The sequence below is a fragment of the Pseudophryne corroboree genome, chromosome 2 (assembly GCF_028390025.1).
Source record: "Pseudophryne corroboree isolate aPseCor3 chromosome 2, aPseCor3.hap2, whole genome shotgun sequence".
NCBI lineage: Eukaryota > Metazoa > Chordata > Amphibia > Anura > Myobatrachidae > Pseudophryne > Pseudophryne corroboree.
Window position 1 is genome coordinate 463,362,244 of NC_086445.1, and position 24,980 is coordinate 463,387,223.

The 24,980-nt window shown below is 45.4% G+C and overlaps 1 protein-coding gene across 3 annotated transcripts in view; it reads right to left on the minus strand.

Annotated features, from left to right (window-relative positions):
- Positions 1 to 23,289, minus strand: part of PHKG1 (phosphorylase kinase catalytic subunit gamma 1) — a 138,949-nt gene extending 115,660 nt beyond the window's left edge. The window contains exon 1 of one of the 3 annotated variants that reach the window (XM_063953772.1): positions 23,023 to 23,289. The gene's annotated coding sequence lies outside the window, so the exon portion shown is untranslated. Of the gene's footprint in view, positions 1 to 2,736; positions 2,949 to 13,108; positions 13,211 to 23,022 lie in introns of those variants that run through there. The other 2 variants (XM_063953773.1, XM_063953774.1) reach the window with 2 other exon arrangements.
- Positions 23,290 to 24,980: the final 1,691 nt, after the last annotated feature.

The following is a 24,980-nucleotide window of genomic DNA, read 5'->3' on the forward strand; positions in this document are numbered from 1 at the left end:
ATGCGTACTGGTACTCTTCTGTGTTCCACCTTTGCTAGCGTTCTTGCTACCGCGTAGGGTTGTTGGCCCTCCGAGTCACAGGGTTCCACCAAGGCTTCATAATCTCGTCCTCCTGGACCGATTCTCGCCCTACACCAAATTACATGTTCGGAGTTCGGCCTCAAGAGGATGGACCGGTGGTCGGCGATTCTGGCCTTCCCCACCTCCCCTCGATGGTTGGTGAATTTCTTCTCCTCCAGCAGGTGCACCGTCTGCTGCAAGGCTCTCCGCTCCACTGGGGCTGCTATCTGCATCTCCTGCCGAAGGGCTTCCACTAGCTCATCAGGGCAGTTCTTCAAGACATTCATCCCCAGGATGGCGGGAGGTAGGTGAGTGTTGGGAGCCATGGTGACAAGATACCCTTGCCGGGGCAATGTTGCGTTTCCAATTTTCGTGTCCGCTTCCCAGTAACCCTGATACGTTATGGGTTGCCCGATGCTGGCCAGCAGATGGAGCCAGGTGGTTGGTGGGGGCACAATGGCGGCCTCGTCCCAGTGCTGAAGGAACTCGGTGATCCGGATGGTGGAGACTTGCGACCCAGTATCCAACAGAGCTGGGATTTCCATTCCATTGATGCAAATCTTCAGGTGCGGGCACTCTCCGACGTACCTGGACCATACTTGGGGCAGTGGACCACTTACTGGTTCCTCTCCCGAAGGTCGGTCGTTACCTCGGGAGTTCCTCGTTTAAAGCAGCCGCAGGGCAGTTCCTTTCGATATGGCCACTCTGTCGACACCCTCTGCATATCGGGCTCCCCTGAGAGTCGAACTGGTCGGTGGGTCTTCGGCCAGATTCTCTTACCACGTCCCAGCGAGGACGACTCCGCCCACCTCATTCTGGCCGCCACTCTCGGCGTCTATTCTTATCTTGGTCCCTGTCGAACTCATCCATCCTCCGGTTCATTCGGGAGAGATTTACCGTCATCTCCGCCAGCTTTTGATTGAGCGTTTCCATAGAATCTGGTCCCGATGAGGCTTGCGCTTGCTGGAGGACCGCTCCTACTTGGGTTAGTCCATCAGATTTCCTGAGCGGTGTGGTTTCTCTGTAGCTGTTTCTTCACTCCACTCCGAAGACGCGTCTTTCTCGACATTATTACTCTGATTTTTCCCAAGGATCTGCAGCACCGTCTCTTTGAATTCGGAGAAGGAGCTCCCTGGTTGCTGTCGTCTCTCCATGCGCATTTGAGAGCGAATCGTCTCTCCTCTTGCCCCTTCCACAAATAGGTCTGTTAATGTTCTGTCTATCCCTTCCACCTCTCGTTCGTCCAGGGCCCATATAGCCTTTGCAGCTTCTTGTAGGGCCAGCGCAAAGTCACGCAGTGATTCATCGGGTCTTTGTTTCCTCGCATAAAGGCGGCTCTTTAATTCTGCTATGGTCTGGCAGTCGAATATGGTCACCAGCTTCTTGAAGATGCATTTGACGGTCTTCTTTTCACTGTTTTCCCATGCCCTCACTTCCCGTAATGCCGAATCCATCAATTGACCCATCACGATCTCTATTTTCTGTTCTTCGGTTAGTGAGTACAGGCGGAACATGGAATACATCTTGTCTTTAAATTCTTTAAATGTACTGGAACCCGGAACTTGTTTTCCTGCATATGTCGGTAACCATGGTGCTCCAAAGTAGTAGGGCATAGTCAACAGTGATGCCGCCTTGGTGGTCGTGTTTCTTTGCCCGGGTGACTCTGGTAGCATCCTCCTGCCGGATGCTGATGTGGGGGTAGTGGGAACCCGTGGATCCGTCATTTTGTTCGTATCCTGTTCGCGGACGCCAAATGTGATATGCCACTAGTGATGGAGTGGCGGTGTATGAGTGGATCGAGTGGTACCTGCGCTTCCTGATCTTCTTCCTTGGCCTTCTGTACACTCTCTCTTCAGGCTTCCTCGGGGACTAGGCAGAGAGACAAGGACCCCCAAACATCACAACAAACATGTCACCACGCGTTAGAACAGTGACTGGTATTTTATTATAAGGAACAAGGTTGTCACTGCTGTTTTTGAAAGAAAATGGTTTAACATATACAATGGCACCAAATCAGGTAAAACACATGACAATCATAACTGCTACAGTAATATCTTTCAGGTAACGCCAGTTAGTTACATCACACTTCACGGTTAAGCACACCTTTGCAAATGTAGTACTCACTTTTGCATGTAGTACAATATTAATTAAATGAACCTTGGCAATATTTCTAGTGTCCTCCAGGTGGCAGTTGCATTTTTAGTTAGCAAAGCAATATGTCTCTCTTTGTTAGGAAAGCCAAATGGAAGTAGTACAATTCCTGGTTTGGTGAGTTCATGTCCCCCACTACAGTCTGTAATGGAACCTGCAGGGTGTGACAATAACTATATCACTGTCCAAGTCTCTCACTTTGTGTGATAAGGGATGGTTTGTTGGTTTCTTACTCTGAATAGCAGCTGGATGTCAGTTGTAGTAGAGTTCCCACTGACAGTCTGTTGTATCACACTTGGCTGAATGCCTATCTTCCAATGTGGGGGTTACCCAGCTGCCCTTAGTAAAAGTTCACCACAGAGTCTCTAGCTCCTGCTCTATCTGGCCTCTCTCTCCTTCTGGCTCACAGCCTCACACTGACTGACTGGGCACTTAGGAGGTTGGCTGTCAGGTATCAGACTGGGGATTCCCTGAGGGTCTGTCTGTTGCTGGCTCTCTCCTCCCTCTGATTTTACAGGAGCTTACCCTGGGGTGTTATTGCCTGGCTGGTCACACTGTGATGTCTGCACCACTCTCTGTCCCTGTGTTGCGGCTCCTGGTGGCTGAGGGGATCTCTCCAGTCACTGGAGCTTCCTGCTGTCCTTTCACAGCTGCACCCCACTCCTCTAGTCAGCACTCTCAGGTACAAGCCAGCTCCCAGGCAGCTCTACTCAGCTTGGCTCTGTCTCCTCACTCAGCATTCTCTTCCCTCACCACAGGCTCCTCCCCTTCCTCAGTTCACAGGTCAGCCTGTTGCTGGGGCTCTGGATCTTTCCACTCTCCAGGTGCTGTGGCTGTCATCCTTCTGGGTCCTAGTGTTTCCCTGCTAGCTGCTGACATCATCCAGCTGGGGTTGCCCAGAAACCGGACAATCTATTAACCCCTGCGGGGACAGCGGTGCAGTTAGCAGGGATCAGGGGACAGATACTGGGCATCACAATAGCTTGCCCTGTGCCATTGTGAAAATTGTATGTTATTGCCCATTGAGTCATATCCCCTTGGAAGGGAAGGAATAAATAGAAAGGTATGTGACATGGGGGCAGATTTAAGGCTGAAGACGTACCCTGCCTGCCTAATTTTATTACTTTTATTGATTGGTTATAAGCCCTCATTTTAGGATAGCCAATTTAATAGAATAATAAAAGAGCAACTATGATTTTTTTATTTTTAATTATGTAACACATATTTACTAAGTAGGACAGCTTACAGGAGCAGTCTGTGTATGTCCTACCCATTTACACTCCATTCAAGGTGGCATATGGGACAGGGATCAGTACGAAATCCCGCTGGACGGGATCCCGGCGGTCGGAATACCGACACCGGAATCCTGACCAGCACAATCCCGAAAGGGGTGGCGAGCTGAGCGCAGCCCCTCGCAGGCACAGTGCCTCGCTATGCTCGGCACACTAATTTATTCTCCCTCTATGGGTGTCATGGACATCCACGGAGGGAGAATATGTTAGGATTGTGCCGGTCGGGATTGTGCCAGCAGGAACTTGACCGCATCCCATGGGACAGTACAGTGGCAATATTTTGCAGTTATTGGTACTTTTTGAGCTGACAGTACCAATAAAGCTGCCACCCAACAAGTGCTGCTCCTAGGTACGTGCCTCACATGGCTAATGGGAAATTTGCCACTGGAGATAATCACTAGATACATTGCTATATTTTGGAGGTAAGGGAACTAGAATTTTTCTTATTAATATTAAAAAAATACATTTTAGAATCTTTCCCTGTCTACAAGCTTATTGTGACATCTAAAGTATATGAAACTATGGGGTAAATTTACTAAGGTGGGAGTTTTTTTAGAACTGGTGATGTTGCTCATAGCAACCAATCAGATTCTATATAACATTTATCTACCTGCTTCTAGAAGATAATAGATATAATCTGATTGGTTGCTATGGGCAACATCACCAGTTCTAAAAAATCTCACACCTTAGTAAATATACCCCTATGGCTCTAGACTGTACATAACTGTATATGTGAATTATTACCTGGGTTAAATGCTGCAATGTACTTGTATGCCCACACTGATTCCAAGTCCATTATACTGCTGTTCCATCATATGCATGCTGAAGTCATCAAAATGTAATTTGAAATGTTCAAGAGAACCGACACTACATGGTTTAGCAGAAGCTTAGCTTATAATAACAACATAACGTCAATGAGTTTCAAGGATGGACATAAAGCTCCATCACACATTCATCATACATGCAGATACTGGAAACTCATTGTGGAATCTTACAGGGAGCTTCACATGATAGTAATAAACACCTGTCACAAGCATTTGCTCTGCATTTCACTTGCTTAGTGAAAACATTATGGCAATGTCAGTGAGAACCTGGCCTCATATTCTGTAGCATTTTTCAACAGTCTCTACTAGTACTAATCATAGGGCACACCTATAAAGCATGTTTGTGATGACATCTTATCAGGGAAATTAACAGTTTTTTTGCTTGCCTGTCAGATCTATTCAGTTGTTCCTACCGAGGGGTGTGATAGCATGATGTCTGCTTGTGGCCTTCTAAGGTGGTGAGCAGAAATCATCGAAAAGCCTGGGTTTTGGGCACCCAAACTGCTATATATGTGTGCTAACCAGAGCTTTTGACGATTTGAGCCATTCTATGCAGTTAAACTGTAAATTCATGCTGTGTATCTAGGGAAGTGATGTCATGCCGAGGTGACTCACTTCCTGTTTGGTCTGTTGATTATATATTCATTACATGTCTGGCTCAGGCTGAGTAAAGACCTGTGTTACATTCATGCAGCAAGTTTCAGCTATATCTGTTGTCACACATATACATGGTGTCAGAACTGGGATGCCATGGCACAAGGTCTGAGGAGAATAGATCCGCTGATAATTGATGAAAATGTGGCTGACAACTGGCTGAGGTTTAAAAAGGAATGGCACGTATACTCCATAGCAGGCCTTTCAGAGAAATAATAAAAAGTCCAGGCATACACGCTGCTGAACCTCGCAGGCACCGATGCTGTGGACAAATCAGATGCTTTTGTATACGCTGACGGAGAAGACAGAGAGGACCCTGTTGTGCACCATATGAGGCTGGATGACTCTATTGTACCTACTGTCTGTGCCCCCCCCCCCCTCCCGGGGGGTTCCTGTCACAATGAAAGACAAAGTCATTAAAGAGATCCACAGAATGACTCAATTGGGTATCATTGCCCCCATAGAGGAATCAACAAAGTGGGTGTCCACCATGGTAGCCGCATCAAAAAAGGATGGGACTGTATGCCTATAGATTGTAAGCATGCGAGCAGGGCCTTCCTACCTCTATGACTGTCTGTTATCACCCATTTTGTTATTGTTATTTCAAATTGTAAAGCGGAATTTGCTGCGCTATATAAGAAACTGTTAATAAATAAATAAATGTCTTTGTATTGATCCAGTACACTTGAACAAAGCACTGCTGCATCCATATCACCCTCTCCGCACCATCCAGCAAGTGATTGCTGACATGCCAGGTGCTACAGTTTTCAGTACCCTGGATGCAAAGTGCGGATTCTGGAGAATCCCTTTGGACAGAGCTTCGTCCCTGCTCGCCGCTTTCATGACCCCTATATGGCAGTATGTCTTCCTGCGCATGCCCTATGGAATCACCACAGGCAGTGAGGTCTTCCAGCGTTGCATCAAGCAACTGTTTGCAGGCTATCTCTGTGAAATCATCGTCAATCACATCCTGGTATGGGGCCGCACCAAGGAAGAACGCAACCAGCGACTGCACCAAGTACTTGAATGGGCCTGTGCTTTTAACCTTAAGCTCAACCCAAACAAATGCAGGTTTAGAGTTACAGAAGTGGCGCCACGTACTCACTAGTCAAGGCGTCAAACCGGACCCGAATAAAATCACTGCCATCCAGCAAATGCCACTTCCAATCCGACCAACAGGCACTGCAGCGCTTCCTGGGGATGACCAACTACCTATCTAAATTTGTTCCGCAATACAGTGAAACCACAGCACCTTTGCGGCAGCTACTCCACCAGGACTCAGAATGGTGCTGGTTGAACACACACACCGCTGCTGTTGATCGATTGAAGACCATGCTGATGAATCCCCCGGTACTGTGATACTTCAATGTGCATGATCCAGTAGTCCTCTCTGCCGACGCTTCACAGAGTGGTCTAGGGGCCGTGTGCCTCCAACATGACAAACCGGTGGCTTTTGCTTCCAGGGCCCTCACTGACACTGAAACCAGGTATGCACAAATTGAGAAAGAACTGTTGGCACTGGTGTTCGCCTGCAACCGTTTCCACGACTTCATCTATGGCCATCCTGTCACGGTGGAAACTGACCATCAGCCTCTCATCACCATACTGAAGAAGCCCGTCCACACTACTTCTTCTTGCATTCAGGGCATGATGCTCAAGCTGCAGCGGTACAACCTAGATGTCATATATACGCGAGGCAAAGAAATGAACGTTGCTGATGCTCTGTCTGGAGCCTTCCTTTCAACTACTGACATGAACGCTGCTGAGGATGACTATGAGGTCATGGCTGTGGAGGTGCTCTCTACCAAGTGGCTGGACGAACTGCGTGCTGCTACACTTGCGGATGATCTTTGTCAACGTCTGTCTGCTGTGATTCTCACCGGCTGGCCATCCTCTTCCAAGGAACTGCCGCACTGCCTTCGCACCTTCTACTGTATGAGAGATGAACTTACCGTTGTTGATGGTGTCATCCTGCGGGGTCATCTCTTTGTGATTCCGGCTGCCCTTCAGATGTTCTACACCCAGCAGATGCACCAGGGCCATGCCGGCCTGGAGATTATCAAGTGTAGTGCCCGTGAAACCACGTTCTGGCCCTCCATGTACGGTGACATTGACCGTGCTGTCTCATCTTGTACACCCTGCAATACCTTGAGTCCACACCTGCCATGGGAGCCCATGCTGCTCCATGACATTTCTGATCTTCCATGGTCCATTCTTGCGGCTGATCTATTCGAATGGAGGGGGAAGGAGTACCTGGTACTAGTTGACTCCTATTCAGGATGGTTCAAAATAAACTACTTGTCCAGCACCACAAGTCAAATGGTCATTGCAAAGCTGAAGAGACACTTTGCAGCACATGGCACCCCACAGCAGTTGCTCACTGACAATGCCATGCAATTCAAGAGTAGAGTGTTCAAGGACTTTGCGAATACATGGGACTTCCAGCACATTACTAGTAGTCCACACTACCCACAGTCAAATGGATTGGCAGAGCGTGCAGTCTGCTCTGCAAAGCACCTAATGGAGAAGTGTGCACGAGATGGATCGGACATATACTTGGCACTGTTAAACTTGAGAAACATGCCCCAAGGTGGACTTCCATCCCCTGCACAGTGCCTATTAGCATGGTGCACCCGCACAAGCATCCCAATGGCAAAGCAGCTCCTGCAACCCAGAGTAAAGCCACAGGTACAGAAGAACATCAGCAAGCGCAGAATGGCTGTCAAAGCTTCTTATACATATCAGCATACCGCCCGCCACCACTGGCTCCAGGCCAGCCTGTCCGCATGCAAACCAAGTAAGTATTTGACAGAATGGAGGTGGTTCAGCATCCTGCAGGTCGTCCAAATAGCTACGTGGTACAGTCAGATAGTGCCCTCTATGAACGCAACTGCCGCCATCTGTTAAGTGTACCTGAAGAAAGCTCTACACAGCCGGACTCATCAGTTTCTATCACAGCTGCAACTAATGTCAGTGATAATTCGCATTGCATGGACAGTCCCTCCTCAGAGACCACTTCTGAAGTAATAGAGCCCTCTGGTGTAACAGCGGACATGCCTATAGGTTCCCAGTGTACCATTACCAGATCGGGCCGTGTGTCCAAACTCAACCCAAAGTTCCAAGACTTTATTATATAATAATCTTCTTTTGTTCACGCCTAACATTGTTGAAAATGCTTCACCTATGTTCTGTATCCTTCCAGTTAAAAGAGGGGATGTAAATGCATGCTGTATATATAGGGAAGTGATGTCATGTCGAGGTGACTCACTTCCTGTTTGGTCTGTTGTTTATATATTCATTACGTGTCTGCCTCAGGCTGAGTAAAGACCTGTGTTACATTCATGCTGCAAATATCGTCTATATCTGTTGTCACACATATACATAAACCTTCGATAATGCGCCCAAAACAATTGAATTGTTCTGTCGCATGCCCATTAATTATCGCAGCACTAAAAACAATTGAATTCCGCCTTAGAATTGAGTTATGGGGAAAAAAGAGTAGTAATTACTTTGTAAGAAGGTACAGTAAAGGTGATGGGGGGTGATATATGCCCTATTTATAAAAGTGCAGTAGGGTCATTCCATGAAAATGGTCTTTTTATGTAACGTTTGTTACCAGTTTTCATGGCAAGCTTTGCATCAAAATTAAAGCATATCATCTACCACACAAACAACATTTACTTTGCACAAAATATGCAAAACACATGCTCAAAAAAATATATTTCTCATTAAATATATTTCAAAATGTAACGTTTGTTACCATGGAATGAGCCAGTACTAATTCTTATTCAACAGATTCATACAGCTAAATCTGACATTTACATTTGTAGTATTATATGTATTTAATCTCTTCCATCCAACTTTTGTGTACTTATTAATTACTGTTTTTCTCATAAAGGGGCCTGTTCATTATATTAATTATCAGTGGCTCCCGATCAGTATCCAACTTGCTGCAAGAAGCAGCAGTGAGTAAAAAATTTCCAGAGCAATTAAATATTGCTCCAGTGTGGGGACAGCTGATCCAAAGCCAATTAGAGCTCTGTCAGTACTGGCCTGGCTCTCCCAACGGGTCAGCGTCAGCTCCACACAGCTCTCTGCACATCCAAGAATGTTCTGCTCTCTACTACAGCCCACTCTCCAGTCACCACAGAGAGGTATTGCCCTGCTATTCAGATCCTCAGCGGTTGTTCTCCAGCAGACACATGCCTAGGCAGGTCTGACTTCAATGGCAGTCAGTCTCTCCCAGTGGTGCTGCAAGTAGAAATATTTTCTTAGTGGTACTGAGTGTGCTGAAAAATGGGAGTGGTCCCATGTCATGAGGGGGCGTGGTCACATGACACTAGGGCGAGTGGCTATTTTACACTAGGGGTGTGGCCACACAGCATAGTCCCTTTTCTTTGCATTCTGGAGGCAAGGCTAGAAATATATAGTACTGCCTCCAGCATATTAGAAATATATAATATTAGCCCCAGTATAATAGAAATATATTGTAATGCCCTCAGTATAATATAAATATATTATAATGCCCCCAATTTAATAAAAATACATAGTAATGCACCCATTATAAGAGGAATATATACTGTAGTAGTGCACCCAGTATAATAGAAATATATGGTAGTATCCCTCATTACAAAAGAAATATATAGTAATGCTCCATAATAATAGAAATATATAGTAATGCCCCCATTACTATAGCAGTTACGCCACACAGTGAAGCCAGGGATATGCCCAGCAGCCCAGCCTATGAAGAACAAAAGCCGCTCAGTGCCAATGCATCACTTGAGCCGAGTGAAGGTAAACAGCTGGACACTGCGGGAAAAGGCACCCAGCCCAGTCCCCAGGCTCCTCTCTTCATGCCAGCCGAGGGCGCCAGGAGAATAAGCGTGATGTGATCTCATGATGTCACCGTTGTGCTCCCTGTAGCCCTGACAAAGTGGGAGGCACCATCAAGCTGCCGAATACCATGGTCTTGTTGCTAGACAGTGCATTATAATAGCGGTAATGGCAATCACAGGTGCAAAGTGTGCAATGGGTGGTACTGCGTACCTGCTGCCAAATTCTTAATGGTACTCCATACCCAAGCGTACCTGCATACTTGCACCACTTGCCTCTCCACTACTGCAGGAACACTGGGCCTAATTCAGATCTGATCATAGATGTGCTAAATGTAGCACATCTACGATCATTTTCTCAGACATGTGGGAGGACGTTCAGCACAGGGCTAGTCCGCTCCGCATGCCTGGCTCTGCCCCCCCACCCGCACTGGTGTAAAAGCATCGCACAGCGGCATTGCTTTTGCACCCGGCGAGTAGCTCCCTGTCTGTGCAGCTCCTGTGCTCTGGCAGGGAGCTACCCGCCGCGTCCCGGGTCGCATCGGCTGCGTGACCTCACACAGCCGCCATGGCCTACCCCCCCCCAAGGACCAGGACATGCCTGCGTTGTCCGGACTGCGCACCGCCAATGGCATTCTAACACCGTTGGCACGACTCCTCCCGCCCCACGACTGCCTCTGCCTGTCAATCAGGCAGAGGCGATTGCAACCCTGAGATGCTTTTAGCATCTCACCAGGCTCCCGGGGTGTGCACGCGCAGTGTGCCTGCTGGGCGTGTGCACTCCACACAAAAAAATCACAAATGCACTCTACAAAAATATTCAGACTGCGATCGCTGCCACAGCAGCGATGCAGTCTGAATTACCCCCACTGTTTGGAGTCAATCCAGCCTCTTTTTATATCCTTTGGCCCTGTGTTTCCTGCCAGGTCCCCCTCTGCATGCCCTCTGCCTCCTATTATATCACCCCCTTCTAGACCACTCCCGGGCGGATATACTCCCCCTCTATTGATCAAGCAGTGTTCATCTTGGGAAGTCCATACTGCAGGTTGCCATTTTGGTTGGGTTTATGTGCATATAGCTCCTGCGGTTCCCTGGATATTAAAGACCAGGTGGACAAAGGGGCTACAGTTAAATTAGATTATTGTGCCACAAAGGACTGCTCACAATCCCTAATATATCAAACCAAGTGCCCCAACTAATTTTATGCCAGTCAGTACTGCACAAATTATAATATGCCAGCAACAAGTTATTAACCTTACAATAAAGTTTTCTCTCGCCCAGTAGCACACAATAGTCTAGCTACGGCTCTACTTGTTTTACATTAGATTATGCTTAGTCATCGCTACACAGCCAACCAGCAGAGTCTTCTTGTCCCAGACAGCAGCCATCATAGCTGCTCTGACAGTGAAGGGCAGGCTAGGAAGGTGGATGCATGGTCTGAGCCCCAGGACTCTGTTCAGCACCCCACATGCCAGAGCCAAGACAGCCACCGCTCTCACCCAGGGCTGCTGCAAGGTCTCTCTGCACCCTAGGCAAAGCCTCAGCCTAGCGCCCCTTAACTTGCAATCTCCACCACCACCACCACCTCTCGTAGGGTAGATGCAGGTGGCCACTAGGTGGGCTGGGGTGAATTGCATCATTATACATACAGTACAGTATACAGAGAAAAGGGACAACACTCAAGGTCTTTTAAAGTGAAAAAAGCATATTGTAAATAATATACTTACACTTTCAAATCCTTGAGTGACAATAATTCTTTCTACCTCCTATAGGACACTGAGGCCAATATAAACATTTTTGCTGAGTGCTGTAAGGATATATTTGTATATATAGATAGATAGATAGAGACATATACACACATACCTATATTTGTATGGTCCACATTGAGTTCCATCCCCCATCTGTAAGGTCATTACTGATCTCCCCCCCCCCCCACACACACACACACACATATGTACTGTATTGTGCCCCACTGCCTATGTTTTCTCTATTATGCTGTTTACAAGTGCAAACCACCCATTGGGCTGTAAGATCTGTACTGTCTATGGTCCCGCAGAAACCTCTGTGGGATACGTACCTAAGTGGTTTCTTTCTCGTTTGAATGGTTCCTTTTACAGGCGGCAGCATCACTACAGCGATGCTTTGGGTGCAGACATGTAGTCAGATGCTGCTTGCTGCTGGAGAGTCGGGATCCAGGGGCCTGCAGTAGGTGCATCAGGGCTATGAGGACTCTGAGGACCCATGGGGGCGTCTCTTGGGAGCCACAGTTACATCAGCCTCCTATGTGCCTTCACATGACTTGATGTTACACATGTAAACATAGAAGAAGCACTGAGACACTATGTGGTACAGCCTGATAGTGATGGATGTACCTGATTAGACCCACAGCAGCGGCCAACGCAGAGGAAAAGAATGAGCTTGATAAATTCAGTGGCGCCCTCCAGAGGCCGGCGCCTCAAGGCAGACGCCTAAAGCTGCCTAATGGTAGAGCAGGCCCTGCTCCCACCTTTCTGCAGGCTAGCAGCTCCTTCCACAGCTCAAACAAGTTCATGTACTTCAGCAGCAGTAATATTGCCCTGGACACCACTCAACTGTCTATGCAAATAAAACCCCTCAAAGAGCGGAGAACAGACACCACATAAGGAAATGCTGGGGTGACATCCTGCTCTGTCTAGGGCAAGAGATCTCAGAGGGGTGCAGGAAGGTTGTGCCAGTTTTTCATGCCAGCTAATCAACTAGAGGAAGCGGGTAGAAAAGACTGCATACAATCCCTCCTCGACAAATCAGGAGTTGTGCCCCAGGATGAGGAGCCCATTCTCCCATCTGCAAGATGCACAGCACTCTGCTAAAACAGCATAGCAAAGACACTACTGGTAGACAAAATTCACAGTTGACGGATGCAAACTTTTGCAGGTCTAGTAAATCTCATGCAATGTGTTGTCCTGTGAAATACTGCAAGCATAACATTGACCAGTAAATATGCATCATTGATGCTCCTGACAATAACTAGAATTTACTCACCTGGGGGTATATTTACTAAAGGTCGATTTTGTTTGTTTTTGATCGATTTTAAATCGATGTTACAACGATTTTAATCGATTCTGGGCTTCCAGGGTTAAAACACATATTTACTAACAATTAATATCTAAAATCATCTGCTAGTAAATGGGTGTTTTAACCTTAGATGCCCAACACTGATTAAAATCGATTTAACATCGACCTAAAATCAAACAAAAACAAACAAAATCGACCTTTAGTAAATATACTCCCTGGTCCTTAGTGACTTTCAGCTTACCTTTTTGTTCAACACTGCATTGTGCTCCTGTAAACATTCCTTACATGTGCAAAACTGTCTTGTAAGAGAGCAAGCTGTGACGCTACATATTCATAATCTGCTACTGTCCTGATGGATGACTAAGCTGGATATTTATTTATGCAGCTCGTTTTTAGGTATTACATAAGTAGTTTCCGAGAAGGATGTTACATCATCCCTGTTCCTGAGGGCAGAATACGCTACGTAAGCTAGAGACATACGGCTTCTCTAATTGCATCTCTCAATGATTTCATGGTCCATATGACTTTTCAAATCCATCTAAAACCTTTTTGTTCAAAGAAATAAACCTGAAAAATCACACCAACCTTTTTGAATGTGATATTCATGCAGCTGTATATCCTATAGCACAACGTCTAACATTTAAAATAGCATAAAGGGACAATTAAGATTTGGGGGTATATGCAATTGCCGGCGAATCGCGGCAATTTTTCGCAGTTTTTTAATTCGACACAATTCGATCGTCGAATTCCGGCAAGTGGGTGCCGGAATTTAACATATTCAATAAAAAACGGATTCAACAGTCTCGCGGGTCAACATAGGTAAGTATGTGTGTGTCGGCAGGTGTGAAATAAAGTTTTACTTTCACTGTGTGTGTCTCCTGTTTTTATTTGGGTATTTTTTTTCCGGTAGAACTACAGGTACCAGCGGGCCCGTTTTTACACCCGCATGCTGGTACTTGTGGTTCTCCAAGTACCAGCATGCGGGGGAGGCTTGCTGGGACTTGTAGTACTACTGGAAAAAACAATATTCTTTCATTTTTCTCAAGGCTATCAGCCCCCCATCCGCAGCCCTTGGATGGGGGGGACAGCCTCGGGCTTCACCCCTGGCCCTTGGGTGGCTGGGGGGGGGACCCCTTGATTGAAGGGGTCCCCACTCCCCCAGGGTACCCCGGCCAGGGGTGACTAGTTGGATATTTAATGCCATGGCCGCAGGGCGCTGTATAAAAGTGTCCCCCGGCTGTGGCATTATCTGTCCAGCTAGTGGAGCCCGATGCTGGTGTAAAAAATACAGGGGACCCCTACTCTTTTTGTCCCCCGTATTTTTTGCACCAGCACCAGGCGCAGAGCCCGGTGCTGGTTTTAAAAATACGGGGGATCCCCTGTCAGTTTTTTCCCCGGATTTTTAGAACGAGGACCGGCTCGAAGAGCCCGAGGCTGGTTATGCTTAGGAGGGAACACCCCACACAATTTTTTTTCTGATTTTTACCATTCCATTAAAAAAAAAAAAAAAAATTATAATAATAATATTTTTAAAAATATATAAATAATACTTGTGCCTCCAAAATAGACAAACCAAGTACCTAATCCCTTCTAATATAAATAGATATGCTATTACCAATTAAAAAAAGCACAAAAAAAAACATATTTTTAACATTTTTTATTAGATTCCGCCACCAAAGTGTGGCGGATTGAGAAATGACGAATTTACTGTCTAAAAGCACTGTTGTCGAATTTCCAAACTTCAATTGAATATACTTTTGTCGAATTGCCGCATTTGTACCATTGCAGAAATGTCGAATTTGACAAATGTCGAATTTCAAAAAGTCGAATTTGGAAAGTCCGTTTTTTTGACGAAAAGTACTGAATTGCATTGTCAAAAAAAATTTTGGGGCGAAAATGTCCCGTTTTTCCGACATTTTCGGGAATGCGACCACAATTGCATATACCCCTTGATATAAACAGGCTCACTTTTATTGTACTCACGGTAGAGATGGATGCTATTCACATGGCAGCTGTGTTTTTGGACGGAGCTGCTGTAAGAAAGTCTGGTAATGCTGCAGGAGGTGCCTAAATAGACGCATCCTGACAGCTTCTGAGATCCGCTGCTGTATCTGAAGATCCTTCATGTGAGAACCCTCAGGACGCCCCCATTTTCTGCAATGCTGGATGTTGCCGCCCCAGCTCCAACTCCATATGGCCGCAACATGTCAATCGTGCTGCAGCTTAGGGGGCACCGTGAGTAATCTTGCAGAACCGGATCTGTACATGCGCAGTGCGACCACAGACTATCGGAGATGTACATAAACCATACCTCACAACTGCTCTGCATTCAGTGGGACAGTCATATTTTTCTGGGACCGTCCTGCTGTCCCATATGTGGGCCGCAGTCTCCCACTGTGTGTGTGTGTGTGTGGGGGGGGGGAGTTTAGGGGTAAGCAATGGGTGCACACATCATCTATTTACAGTGCAAGCAGAGGCTGATGGCTGCCTAGCATCTCGGAAAGTGCTGGACACGCCCCCATAGTGATGCAAGCTGTGAGGCTCCACCCATTTTCCCAAAGCTCTGCCCCCTTTTTGGATGTTCGTTCCCACATCCAGATTCTCCAGTGTTGGGAGGCATGCACAAAGCAGGTTTGCATACTGTACATCTGAATTAGGCCATTAGTCACTGGATGTCAGTGTCTCAGAAATGTTGTGCTATAAAAATACGCTTTAAATTAAATTAGATGTAAAAGTGTCCTCTAAAAATGTCATGTTTCTACTTATACATTTTTCTAAAGGTAATATGGGGTCCTGTGGTGTTGCTTTGGGGTTATTAGATCTACACTTAAAAGGTCTAGAGTCAACAGGTAGCCCACTAATGGTCAACATGCATTAGGTCACCAGGGTCAAAAGGTCGACATGGAAATGGTCCACACAAAAAAGGTAGACACAATTTTTTTTTTTTTGGGGGGGGGGTAGGGGGGTGTTTGGCACTTTTTGCCACAAACATGCCCCATTAGTATACTGCATCCCCTTGCATGGCTTGCTTCGTTTTCCATGGTTCGGTCAAGGTGCCTAGTGGGTTATTTTTCCCAATCGTAGTCCACGTGGATAGTATATTTTTCCCAATTGTAGTCCACGTGGATAGTAAAGTATGACAAAGCTGAACAAAAAAAGAAAAATTATAAAACTTGTGTTGACCATTGCCATGTCGATCTTTTGACCCTGTCAACCTTTTGAAACTGTCGACCTTTTTACCTGTCTACCTTTTACATGTCGACCTTTTGACCCTGTCGACCTAATGCATGTCAACCATTAGTGGTCTGCCTATGGACTGTAGACCTTTTTAGTGTAGATCTATAGACTGGATACCGTTGCTGTGGTGTTGTCAGATTTTGACATGAGGCATAGCGAAAATGGAAAAATAGGTGCCCTAGACCCAGGTGTATCAAAATTCAAATGTCAACTTCTAATTACAGTATTTGCATCCAAATCAAATTATATAAAAAATGACCCATTACATTAATACCTTAACACACACACACGCACTACAACAGTGATTTGCGGTTAGGTGAATGGCTGGGGAGGCACACGTGGAGATGGGTATGAATGCTGGGAGCCTATCTCACGCCCTACTCACTGTAACTCTCCCCACCCTACACTAAGCTACAGTGTCTATTGAGTATTCTACCTGCATCCCTGTGTCTTCTCTTGCTGCTGCTGACTGAGCTCCAACTACAGTGAACTTCCTGGTCACATGACACATCTGAGTGTCTATCAGTGCACAAGGCCCACCCCCACACTCAGATGCTTCTATTAGCTCCCTTTCTGTGCAGCTTTACTGCCCGTGGTGTGGCAAAGCAGTGTCTGACTATAGAACGGATGCAGAGCTGTTGCTGCCTCATCTCTTGTCTCCCTAGAGCTCCAAGGATCGCCACAAAGCTGGTGACAGTACTATAAAAAGGATTACAATTAATAAGAAGATGTTTATTATAAATATCTTCTTTGTATTACTCTGATTGTTTTTATATAAAATCTCAGTAGTTTGATAGGTGGTATGGCATTCCCTGACTGCACGTTTCTGCACTACAGAAACAATGAATGCCTCAGCTATGATCCAATGCTACTCTAGAGTTGGCCATGAATGGGTCTTAACCTGCACAACCTCCCAATTTTCTCTACAGTGGTGGCACTGCTAAGGTTGTGTACTGTAAAATTCAGCTGTGGGTTCTCACTCCAGCTGTAACTATGGCCCTCATTCCAATTTGTTCGCTCGTTAGCTGCTTTTAGCAGCATTACAAACGCTAGGCCGCCGCCCTCTGGGAGTGTATCTTAGCATAGCAGAATAGCGAACGAAAGATTAGCAGAACTGCTACTAAATATTTTCAAGCAGTTTCTGAGTAGCTCCAGACCTACACCTAGATTGCGATCAGCTCGGTCAGTTTAGTTCCTGGTTTGACGTCACAAACACGCCCTGCATTCGGCCAGCCACTCCCCCGTTTCTCCAGACACTCCCTCGTTTTTCCCTGACACGCCTGCGTTTTTTAGCACACTCCCGAAAAACGCTCAGTTACCATCTATAAACGCCCCTTTCCTGTCAATCATTCACCGATCAGCAGTGCGATTGAAAAGCACAGCACGAACAACAGCAAAACTGCTAAGTTTTTAGTTAAATAACTAAGCGCATGCCAGCTGCGTACCATGCGCATGCGCATTTAGTAACAAATCGCAGCATAGCGAAAATCGGCAATGAGCGAACAACTCGGAATGACCACCAATGTGTGGAGGCGCTGGTAATCTCGCACTGACCAATCCCCCCCTGATAGGTGCAGTTTTTAATATATTTTGTATTTATCTACAGCTCATACATTCATCTGAGGCAATTGAAGGTGTTATAACTGCTCCAAAAGAGGTCACCTACGTGGATATATGTATCATGTAAGAATGCTCAACATTTTAAACTTTTAAAAACTTTTTTAAATAAATATATTTTATTAAACTGGAAAGTTGACTGGTATTAGCTGGTGTCTTTGGTGTGAGGGTTCATTTCAGAGAAAGAGAAAATATACTAGTCCTATCCATCATGTTTTGTCTAATTGTGACCCAAAAAGCGTTGAAGGACTAATGGGCGGATTCAAATAGGTGCAAAATCGCTGTAATTTAATGCGATTGATGTTTTTGACATTTTGGCTTTTTTTAGCTGTAAAAAAAGACCTTTCGCGGGAGAGCGAATTACCCTATTCAATTGCAAATTTGCAAAAAAAGGATTATCGCGAAAATTGTTGCCGAAAGTCAAAAGTAAAAAATGGGTAAATCTGTCTGTACCCCCCAAAAAAAATAAACTAATATTAGATAACAGTATAAAAGTTTGTTATTGGTTATAGTAAATGCATTTGTGGTACTTAAATAGGGTCAAATGGCTGTTGTATGCATTTTATTAAAAATTTTAAAAAATGTAAAAAGTATTCTAGAAAGCATTTTTGTTTCAGCAAAATAAGTGCTAACATTTAATTTGGGGTACTTAAAATTGGGTGTAAGTTTATATTTGGGTCATTTTAGGGGATTTTTATTTTAAAAGTGGAAACAGACCGGTTACTCCTAATTGTAAGTCTAAAAACAATTGTCCCACTCACAAGTACCCCAATATACCTGTCCCAAATACTGGACCACACTTTCCATCATTTTACACTTTTTCACCCCAAAAATAACGTCATTATTGGCCAATTAACATGACTTAAAAACTCTTAAATGCCTAATTAATCATTCGATGGTGGGAAAGGGGGGGGGGGGGTCCCAGGAATTCAGAAGCAAATCCTGTCATTTTAACTTAAAATAGGGATTTTCCCCAAGTTTATCACCTGCTCAGAGATGGTGAATTTAAATTCTCTGTATAATTACAGCAAATCTATTTTTGTAGACAATTGAATAGGCGCTTTCGTGAATTTGCCGAGATTCGTGTATTCGCGATTATACCACAAAAGTGCATTATCGCAGCTAATTGAATTCGGCCCTTCGGGGGATATCCTACTACCCGCAGTACGTTACCGCGGGTAATGATATCACCCGGGGCTATCCTATTAGCCCCAGTAGACCACAGCTTTTGTGTCACCTGTATCGGGCATTCACTCCCATGACTGCTTCCAGGCTCCCCCGTCACATGATTCCCACCCTGCATTGGTGCATCCACTCCCGTGACTCCTGACTCCCGAAATCTCGAAAAACATTGCTCCCGATGTTTCATCGAACCTAATTGGATACCCCTTTAGGTTTCTAACTGTGGCTTAAAAAGAGGACATATGGACATATTATTCAGTCATGTTGGAAATTAACTTCGTGCTCCCTGGGAGATTTATAGCATTGAGATATATATATATATATATATATATATATATATATAGCCAAGCTATGAAAAGGCTCAAATATAATTGAAAAATAAAAATGAATAAGTAATATTAAATCATCATCCAAATTATAAATCCATTTGCCAGAAAGAAAAATGGAATGCTGTTAAGGATTTAGATTCTACAAGATAAAAGATGAAAGGCGCAGCATAAATCATTTATTTGTAGTGGTGTTTTAGTGGAATTAAACCTAATAAATTGTAACTGTTCAAATTGCCGTTACCGCAGCGTGTAAGCACCAGCAACGGTACCCAAACTCGCCACCTTTGCAGCCCCTTCTAGTGCCAGACTTGCATACTGGAGTGCGAACAAATCTCTGCGAGTTGGTGGTACAGCCGCATACAGCCACACTTGCTTGCCCCTTTGAATGTGTGCTTTTGCTGGCAGTTGTGTTGTAGTCTGTATTTTAGGAGTCAAAGATTACTGTTGTATGTGAGAATAAGTTTTTGCTTATGCCGCTTTCACATCACATATAGTGGTTCGCACACGGGAACTGTGCACGGGTCCTTTCCGGGTGCAACGCACTTCAGACCCCTTTTAAACTGGCAACTCCAACATAGTATATTGCCATGTTGATGACATCACCGCCTGACGTGTGGAGGCGGCCCTTGAAGATCAGATTATCTCCAAGCATCATATGTTCCTGTACAGTGAACGGGTAGCGGGTCACATCGACCCGACAACCCGTTAACACTGCACTTCAACCTGGGTCGTACCCAGCTAAAACCCTGCTTCAATAGCGGGTTTAATTACTAGGTTGCTCGACCCAGGTTATTTCCCCTGGCCACTTTCACACTGCACAAAAACCCAGGTTACTGCGTGTTCACGTACAATAACAGGAGTGTCGAGGACGCAGTTAACTTGGGGCTGCACTACATCCTACACCACCTAGACCGACTGGGCTCTTATGCGAGGGTCCTATTTGTAGACTTCAGTTCGGCATTCAACACAATCGTCCCCAGTATCCTGCAAGCCAAACTCCTCTTTCTAGGGATCACAGAATCAACATGCTTCTGGATCGTCGACTTCCTGACAGCAAGGAAACAGGTGGTGAAAGCCGGGTCATTCACGTCTGGTGGGTGCTCGATCAGCACAGGGGCCCCTCAAAGATGTGTCCTTTCCCCCCTGCCCTTCTCTCTATGGTGGTCATTCCGAGTTGTTCGCTCGTTGCCGATTTTCGCTATGCTGCGATTTGCTGCTAAATGCGCATGCGCATGGTACGCAGCGCGCATGCGCTTAGTTATTTAACTAAAAACTTAGCAGTTTTGCTGTTGTTCATGCGGCGCATTTCAGGCGCACTGCTGATCGTGAGTGATTGACAGGAAAGGGGCGTTTCTGGGTGGTAACTGAGCATTTTCCGGGAGTGTGCTAAAAAACGCAGGCATGTCAGGAAAAAACGCAGGAGTGGCTGGAGAAACGGCGGAGTGGCTGGCCGAACGCAGGGCGTGTTTGTGACGTCAAACAAGGAACTAAACAGACCGAGGTGATTGCAATCTAGGAGTAGGTCTGGAGCTGCTCAGAAACTGCTTGAAAATTTTTAGTAGCAATTCTGCTAATCTTTCGTTCGCAATTCCGGCCTAGTGTTTGCGATGCTGCTAAAAGCAGCTAACGAGCGAACAACTCGGAATGAGGGCCCATATACCAACGACTGCACCTCAGCCGAGCAATCCGTAAAAATTATAAAATTTGCAGACTACACCACCGTCATCGGCTTAATCAAGGACGAAGACGAATCTGCATACAGACGTGAAGTGGAATGGCTAACGCAGTGGTGCGGCAGGAACAACCTTGACCTAAATCCCCTCAAAATAGTTGAGATGGTGGTGGACTTCAGAAGGAAACCCAATGCCATGCAACCACTCGTAATAGCCAACATCGTGGTTTCATGGGTCGACTCCTTCAAATTCCTAGGGTCAAAAATTTCCAGAGACCTGAAATGGGGACTTAACATAAGCACTGTCATTAAGAAGGCCCAGCAGCGGATGTTCTTTCTGAGGTAACTCAGGAAATTCAACATCCCGCAGAAGCTGCTGATCATCTTCTACACAGCGATCGTAGAATCGGTCCTATGTTTCTCGATCACAGTCTGGTATGGAGCTGCCAATGAGAGTGACAGATGGAGGCTGCAAAGGGTGGTGAGGACAGCTGAAAAGATTGTTGGGGCTGACCTCCCTCCCATCCAGGAATTATACCAGTCGAGGGTCAGGAAGAAAGCAGAGAAAATTGTGGCAGATATGCAGCACCCAGATCACAAACTGTTTGAACCGCTTCCATCAGGCAGAAGCTACAGGTCCATTCCCGCGAAGTCGACCAGATTCATTAAAAGCTTCTTCCCACTAGCTGTCCACCAGCTGAACAATATATAAAAAGTCTAAACATGTATAATATGTCTAATATGTTGAGTCTATCGTACAGTTGCAATGTGCAGTATGACCTCATACGTGTAATGTTTGTAATGTATGCTACGTTTTCCCCCCTTCTTATGCTATGTATTCCCCCTTCATGTTGCTGCTTGGTGATGCATTGTACCGCAAAAAATTCCTAGTGTACGTTAGTACACCAGGCCAATAAAGCTGATTCTGATTCTGAATAACCCAGCTATCAGTGTGAAAGGGATATTATTGATTCAAGTCACAGACATGTGACTGTTACTGTTTAGTTTGGTTTGGTTCTTGGCAATGTGAGGACCTGGGTGATATGGTTATCTTATACAATCAGGAAGAGATTGGCATGCCGAGGAACATTCACTAGGGCAAGTAGTAAGACACCCAGCCTCTTGCTGTGATTCAAGGAATTATTAGTGCTTGGGGAACCACTGCCCTTAGTATTATAAAAAAAACAGACCTGCTCATTACCTTAAGATGTTATTAGTAATACCCCTTTTCCACTAGCTCAAAAAACACAGGTAAATGCACGGGGCGCGCATTTACCCGTGTTTTTTGCTAGTGGAAAAGGGTTCTTCCGCAAAAACCCGGATCAAGTGACCCGTGAATCCTACCCGGGTAGCTACCTGGGTAGGACACAGGAATGATCCGGGTAGGGTTGTAGTGTAAACGAAAGCTGTGTCGCGTTTACACTGTATGGCAGGGCGCCACTGGGAGATCATGTGATCTCTCAGTGCCGCCCCTGCCGCGTCAGTAGCAGCGTCACCAACCCAGCAATATGCTGGGATGGTGACTGCTGATGGGAAAGGGGCCATCGATGCGGGTAGCAGCTGGATAGTACCCGTGTCAGGCTCCCGGCTGTGACCCGTATCGTAATGGAAAAGGGGTATAATACTGTACTGTAACCCTCCGGGTTTTCTGTAGAAATTCTTCCAAACCTTGGCCTACTGTAATTTATGGATAATACTTTGATAAGTGATAATTCTTTAATTTATATCCCATATGGTTTCAGCATAAGGTTTTGTTGTCTTATCTGCAGTTTTATTAACACACAGAGCCAGGAATATGACTATATCTAAACCATTCATAACAGTAATCCAGATTACATAACAAAATCAGTTTAGAATCTATTTTTGTGGTATAAACACCATTTTCTCTTATGCAGCTTTACATGAATATAATTAAACTATGCATGTAAAATACAAATATAATCAACAAATGAATATTATAGTACTGAACGGAGTGCTCTGATTGGGTTTATGGCATAATTGATGCTCAAATGAGACTCTTGCTACAAACAACAAATCTGTACTAGAAATATGTTCTCTCTAAAATGAGAATATAAGAATAAGGCTTTCCTGCCTCTAGATTTATAAAGCTTCCCTTACCTCTAGTGAAGCGAGACTGTCCACTTCTCCCCTCAGACTGTTCCCATGTACACTAGCAGCAAGAAGCCTAGGATCCAGCACACACACACTGTCAGAGCTGATGATAGTCGGTGCCTGTGCTTCTGTACACTGCAGATCTAAGCAAGTGGCTTGCCAAAAATACATTGCTATTCATCTCGTCCTGGAATAAAACCAGCACAGCCAAGACTCAACATGTGCTGTTAACACTGAGCTGCCCATGTGCCTGTTATGTAGTCAGCTCAACACATGTCCCGAGCAAAGGTGACTGTCAGTCTAGTGCTAGTAAACAGACCATGATACATACTGTACCCTTCCTCTATTATACAGCAATGTGGCTGCCTTCTAGCTGCTGCATTGCAGGATTTCTCAAGCTTTAAATAAAATAAATCATTGTGATGTATAACTATGACCATGCACAGATGGAAGTATACGGCAACTGAATAAATACTGTATGTACAGTATATCCAAGGTTGCCATGATGGCCAGAATAAAGCAAATATCAATAAGGAGGGCGTGCCACTAAACTATTAATACAGATTATATATTTCTTTTTCTTTTTAATAATATTATAGTTGCTGATAGAATTGATGAAGAAGAAATTATGTTTGCACTAATTTGCCTAAATTCTGGTGCAGGTTAAGAAAACTCATGAAAAGTGGCAATTTGTTATGATTAGTGGTCTGAATAAGTAAATGACAATGTGCCTTATTCATAAAAAAAAAAAAAAACCTCCAGTGTTTTTTGATGAGTGGAACATTTCTCATCTTAATTATTTGCCTCCACAAAAGGAAATCTTTTAACGAGATCAGTACGAGATCCCGACAGCCGGGCTCCCGGCGATGGGCACAGCGCGTCCCCTTGCGGGCTTGCATCGCTCGCCACGCTCCAGGCCCAGTGGTCGCCACAGTTTTCTATTCCCCTCCTGGTGGTGACGTGATCCACCACCCAAGAGGGGTAATCAGCCGGTGATCAGAACTCCGACCGCCGGAATTTCAGCTGGTGCCGGGATTCCGGTGTCGGTATCCTGACCGCCGGGATTCCGACATGCGATCAATTGACTGCCTCCCCTTTTAACACTAGTCCATAATGAGCAAAGAGCTTACTCTAACTCCATCTTCTCCCACCAGCTATTGCAAGCTGTTTCACTTTTGCAGATACTACCACCGCAAATGCATGCTCTTTAATGTTACCAAATAGGATTTTCCACTGCTCCATAGCTGAAGTTGGCTACACCTTTGTATGAGCCATGTGAGGGGGTGAATGCCAGTCTATGTTCCAGGTGTGTATGTGTGTGTGTAGGAGGTCAGTAGTCTATGCCCCGGGGGTGGGCGTCAGTCTATGTCCTAGGGGGTAAGGAAGTTGCATACCCATTGCCCAGTACCTGCACATGCCTTATTAATGGTCCAGAATAAATCTTTATGCATATGACCTACAAAGACCATTGGTTAAAAAATAGCACTGCCCAGAACAAAGTCTTGAGAACTGGTACCCTGGTTCCTGTGCTGGTGGTTTTTGAGTGAACCCCAGTCCGTTTATTTTGTCTGAAAAGTAGGGAAGCAGTCAGTCGGGATCTCAGTGGTCAGGATACCAACGCCGTAATCCCAACAGCCAAGGGAAACCCAGCGGTTGGAAACCTGACCAGGACACAGAATCCCCACTTGGGGTTTGGTACCCCCCCCCCCCCCCCTACGGGGGGGGGGGGAAATAAATTTGTGTGGCGAGCTGAGCCACTGGCTGTCAGGATCCCATATTGAATCCAAAAATTTACATTTCAATAGGATCCCAGCTTCTGCATTAAACCTTAGGTATCTATGAAAAACCTATCACTGTGGTGACAGAAGCCGCATCTGGTGTCTGCTTTTGAAATTGAAGATGATCCTTGAAGTGCATGGAAATTTCTCTAAACCCCAGACACTCAGTACTGACTAAAAATAACG